This window comes from Alosa pseudoharengus, unplaced genomic scaffold (assembly GCF_046254945.1).
Source record: "Alosa pseudoharengus isolate Yale_2024_CS ecotype anadromous, Long Island Sound unplaced genomic scaffold, YU_APseudo_1.1 YU_APseudo_1.1_scf_11, whole genome shotgun sequence".
Classification (NCBI taxonomy): Eukaryota; Metazoa; Chordata; class Actinopteri; order Clupeiformes; family Clupeidae; genus Alosa; species Alosa pseudoharengus.
Window position 1 is genome coordinate 41300113 of NW_027468576.1, and position 6000 is coordinate 41306112.

A 6000-nucleotide genomic window follows, 5' to 3' on the forward strand; every position below is an offset into this window, starting at 1 on the left:
TAGCCTACTTGCACTGTTGATGCATAGCATCCTGAAAACATAGAGAAGGTAGTTTGTTAGAAAGTATTAGACGTTAAATAGCTTAAAGGTTCGGATCCAAAGTCTAGTAGAATGTGTTGTATTTAAAAGCTGCTGTAAGACTGAAATGTATATTATGCTAATGCTAAATGGTAATTTCATTCTGTTAGCTGTGAATAACACAGGAATTACACCTGTCCCTGAGATGCTCTTGTTAATAAACAGGAACTAAAATTACCGTCTGTATCAACCAATCAGTAGTATTTAAAAAGACAGACAATCTAACCAGTCAATGATTGTGTGTGTGTGAGTGAGAGAGAGTGTTTGTGTGACTAGTAAGGAGAAGCCAGATGTAAATAGCAACACTGCATGCATGCGCGGATCTACAGGGTGGCAAAGGGTGGCAGCTGCCACCCCTTGGACACAGTCTTGCCACCCCAGTTGCCACCCCATTTATAAATCAGATAATATTTTTTTAAAGTATATTTTATGTTCATTGAAGGTCAATGAGACCCGTACCACACTCCTCTCAAACAGAAATCGCCGATTTAGAATCCCCCTCGCAATGGTTTAACCCAGTGGTCACCAAACTACGGCCCGCCACCTCATTTTAGGTGGCCCCCCAAAACATGTCCGTGGTATATAGGATCCGGACCGCACAGGAGTACGACATCGTCAAACTATAACCTCCGTAATTTCCCCCATTCATTCTCTATGGCGAGTCTTAACAGTACACATGTAATACTCTTTTTGTCCACTGGTGGTTGTTTTGGCGCTGTTTTGCGTTTGCCATCGAAAACGGAATGAACTGTATAGTAGGCCTACCTGCAAACAATGTAAGAGGCCTCTGCTGACTGCATCAGTGCTCAATGTATTCTAAAAATGTATAAATTAATTGTTAATAACTAACTAACTTCTATTCAAGTCATAATTCTGGAACTTTCTGGTATAATTAGGGCCCGAGCACCGAAGGGCGCAAGGCCCTATTGTTTTTGTAAGGATTATTATTATTATGACCGCCGCGCAGGTTTAGTCAGAATTTTTTTTTTTTTTTTTTTTTTCTTCTTTTTCGCATGTCCAAATTTCCGTCAATGATTCCCGGGACACTGAAAGACCGGGGTACACAAAACTTGGTGGGCATGTAACCCCATATGGATAGCATGGAACCATCGTTTTTCGTTTTGATCTGTAGCCCCCCCGCTGGACTGCACCCCCCGAAAGGAGGGTAGGGCAGACACAGTTTTCTGTGAATATCTCGAGAACCGTAAGGTTTAGGAGGACCATTTTTTTTGTATGTTGATCTCAAGGGGCCATGTCAAGCCATTCCATAACCACTCATTTCATGTATAGCGCCACCTAGTTAAACACAAAAAAGTAAAAATGAGGTGTTGTAATCGCAGGTATCTGTGACCTAACATAGTCAAAACTGCACGAAATTGGAAGTGTAGGATCATTATGACACCCTCTGAATGCACGCCAAGTTTCGTGGAATTCCGTTCATGGGGGGCCACACAATAAATTAATTTATGTTACTATACACCAACTGGCCTGTAGGTGGCCGGAGACAGTTTTCTGTGAATATCTCGAGAACCGTAGGGCCTAGGAGGTCCACCTTTTTTTTGTATGTTGGTCTTAAGGGGGCATGTCAACCCATCCCATTACCAGTTATTTCATGTATAGCGCCACCTAGTTAAAAATTAAAAAGCAACAAATTAGGTGTTTTCATCACAATATCTCTGGCTGACATGGTCAAAACTGCACGAAATTGAAAGTATAGGATCATTATGACACCCTCCAAATGCATGCCAAGTTTTGTGAATTTTCGTTCATGGGGGGCCTTACAATAAAATAATTTATGTGTACATTTAGTGACCGTACACCAACAAGGATTCCCGGGACACTGAAAGACTGGGGTACACGAAACTTGGTGGGCATGTAACCCCACATGGATAGCATGGAACCGTCGTTTTTCGTTTTGATCTGTAGCCCCCCCGCTGTACTGGACCCCCCGAAAGGAGGGTAGGGCAGACACAGTTTTCTGTGAATATCTTGAGAACCGTAGGGCCTAGGATGACCAATTTTTTCCGTATGTTTGCCTCCAGGGGTCATGTTAACCCATTCCATGGGCAGACACAGTTTTCTGTGAATATCTTGAGAACCGTAGGGCCTAGGATGACCAATTTTTTCTGTATGTTTGCCTCCAGGGGTCATGTTAACCCAGGGATGGGCAAACTACGGCCCGCGGGCCGGATCCGGCCCGCCAAGCACTTTCATCCGGCCCGCCGAGCATTTCATTTAGGCTAGTTATCAGGCTGCTCGCTATTTTTTTCCTGCGATAGACGTTGGTTAGCTTTACTGCAAACTGCTTTTCACTCTCCTTAGATAACGTTTACAATGTCAATGTCAAAACATCATGTTAAATAGAGATAACATCATGTTAAACTAATTTAACTCTTAGTTATGTCCTTTGCAGCAGATCTAACGTGAACATATGCAATCCATTTAATTGGGAAAGCATCTGCACTCACGAGAGGGAGAGAGAGCCGCAGGTTCCAGCTGGCTTGTGATTGTTGATAATTGATATCTCCTCCTTATAAGAACGTTTTAAAAGGAAATCATGAAGGCAACAGTAGTTCCCACTACTGACCATTTAAAAACTGTGAGAGGGCCCAGCCGTAGGTACAGCACTAGCCATAGTGGAGCAGGCAGAAGATCATTGAGAAATAAACGTGAATTAAAGCGACTGTCTTAAAGCGATAGTGTACAATTTATACATTTGTTTAACAGCATAAAATTAGCAGTATTTTTCAAACAAATTAGCACTATTTTAAAACAAATACTTTTCATACTAAATTATAGGCTATAAAAAATGTATTTTTTTAGGCGTGTGTCGTCGGGGGGGGGGGGGGGGGTTGTGTGGCCCGCCGGCCAATTTTCAAAACCCAATGTGGCCCTTGAGCCAAAAAGTTTGCCCACCCCTGTGTTAACCCATTCCATGGGCAGACACAGTTTTCTGTGAATATCTTGAGAACCGTAGGGCCTAGGATGACCAATTTTTTCCGTATGTTTGCCTCCAGGGGTCATGTTAACCCATTCCATGTGCACACATGTGCATAAACAGATACACACGCACACACATACATTCACAGTAATCATACGTATGACACATACTCACACAGTAGACATATGTACGCATGCATGCACATGCACAAACACACATACGCAGGCAAACACACAAGCACGCACACACACACACACACACACGCATAAACATAAACGTGTACACGCACACATGCACACAATTCAAGAATTTCTCAGAATTATGAACAGGCAAGATGCACATGCACAAACACACATACGCAGGCAAACACACAAGCACGCACACACACACACACACACACACACACACACACACACCCACACACATAAACATAAACGTGTACACACACACATGCACACAATTCAAGAATTTCTCAGAATTATGAACAGGCAAGATGGGGGTGGGGTTGTATAAAATTAATTTTACATGTGAAATCTATGAACTAATCATGTTTTGGTACTTGTTGTCTAGCAGATACCAGTGAGAATTGAGTGTGGCTAATGCAATTTAGTGAGACAGTTAGAATCATATAGGCCTTTCATCGTGATTTATTTTTGTGGAAAAAATGTGCTGGACAAAATCTGCGGTACATCTAGGGTCTATTGTTTTTGTAAGGATTATTATTAGGGCCCGAGCACCGAAGGGCGCAAGGCCCTATTGTTTTTGTAAGGATTATTATTATTAGGGCCCGAGCACCGAAGGGCGCAAGGCCCTATTGTTTTTGTAAGGATTATTATTATTATTATTATTATTATTATTATTGAGTATTATTATTGTTATTCTACTTTTTTGCTTTCCTGTTTTTGAGGTGGTTAACATGGTCGAAAACTCGTGACTGATCCTGTGGTTGACATATATTTTGAGGTGGTTAACATGGTTGAAAAGTCTTGAAATTTGACACAAACATCAGGTGTCACACAAAGCAGCTAGGTAAAAAAGCTTGGCCCCTGGTATGGCCCAGAGACTCGCTAGCGCCCCCTTATGTCACTGTGACTTGTGGTTGGCATATAGTTTTAGATACACACACCAAATTTGGTGGGTGTATGTCACTCCCAAAAACAAACAACTTTTGTATTAACATGCCATTAGCCACGCCCACAGGAAGTGAGGTAATTGAGATTTTGTGCGTTGTGGACATGATCAAATTTAACATACTCCTCCTAGACGGTTGATCCGATTCATGTCAAAGTTGGTATACATGACGCCGAGATGTTCCTGATTATAAATTGTGAAGCTTTTTTTTGATAAGTTGTAATTTGACGAAATGGCGAAATTATTCATTTTAATACCCTTCCACATAAACAATAAATGTGTCATAATTTACCATGCATGGCTTGAAATGTTTTAAATTTCATAGGTCATTGAAGACCATGTTAATGATAATATTCACATGCCCATAATGCATGTTTGGCATAGCGCCACCAACTGGCAACAGAAAGAATGACAATTATACTGATGTCACTTGATCAATTTGAACATACTCATCCTAGACGGTTTTGCAGATTCATTTGAAATTTGGCAAACATTATGCCAAGATGTCGCTGATGTTAAATTGTGAATGGATTTTTGAATGTTGTAATATATTTGATATGATTTTAATATCTCAACACATAAACAGGAAATGTGTCATAAATCACATTGCATTGAATGAATGGTCTGAAACTTCTCAGGTTAATAGATATCATGATTATGATGATATCCAGACACCCAATGGGCCTGCCTGGCATAGCGCCACCACCTGGCCAAGCAGGAAATGTGCCAGAAATGGAAAATGCCTTAAGTGATTGATCTGAAACTTTATAAAATATTGAATTAGACGTCCCAGAATGGGTGACGGAGCCATTCCAAGTGGATGCGTCCAGCATTGATGGCGCATTTCAGGAAAGCCTCATTGACCTACAGAATGATGAAGAGGCCAAGGCCACGTTCCGCACCTCTGGCTGGCGTGCCATGTGGGCCACACATGGTCTGCGTTTTCCGCTGCTGTGGGAGAAGACTTGTGTTCTTCTTCTTGCTTTCCCCACGTCCTACCTCGTAGAGCAGGGATTCAGCCAAGCTCTCCACTTGCAGACCAAGTACCGCAACCGTCTGAATTTAGTAAACTCCGGTGCGCTCAGGCTGAAGCTGACGTCTGTGTGTCCTGACGTTAAAAAGCTGGCAGCTAGCCATCAAGCACAGGGCTCACACTAAATTAAATTCATTTTTACTAGTTTGTTAATTTCTGTGGCTGAATGTCCATTTCATCGAAGTTCTTTGCCTCAAATTACTATTTTTCTTGTTTAAAATTGGCAACAGGCTGTTGCCGTCGTCTTCCCCCGCCTTCAGTTAAATAACGGCGATTTCAAATTTTATTTTATAGGGCTGCTAATCAGCTTAATTGAGTGCGTGACCGAACGCTATTGTCATTGGTCAAAGAGGCATGCTGTTCACGTGATTGATTGATGTTAAAATGTCTGTTACCAGAGACCTGCATTAATCTCTGGTGTTGCGTTTTGAATGTGCAAATACATACTTTCAAACTTCCCCAATTCTTGTGCAATGTTTTCCCCTTATTACTAATGAACTGAAACAAGTAGACCACACACAAAACATAAATGAAGTATTATCAAGAATTTGACCATGTTCCACAGATCTGACCAAACAGCATTCAAGCACAAAGCCTTGGCTACTCACTCGAGGTCTTATCTCAAACAAAACCTTAATTTGACTACTCATAGACCACTTTGATTCCAACACTTATACAACCATTTGTTATTATTATTATTATTATTATTATTAGTAGTAGTATAGTAGTAGTAGTAGGCTAATAATAATAATAACAATAATAATAATAATTATCACCATCATTAGGCAATTATGAGCATATCAGTGGTCTATATCTT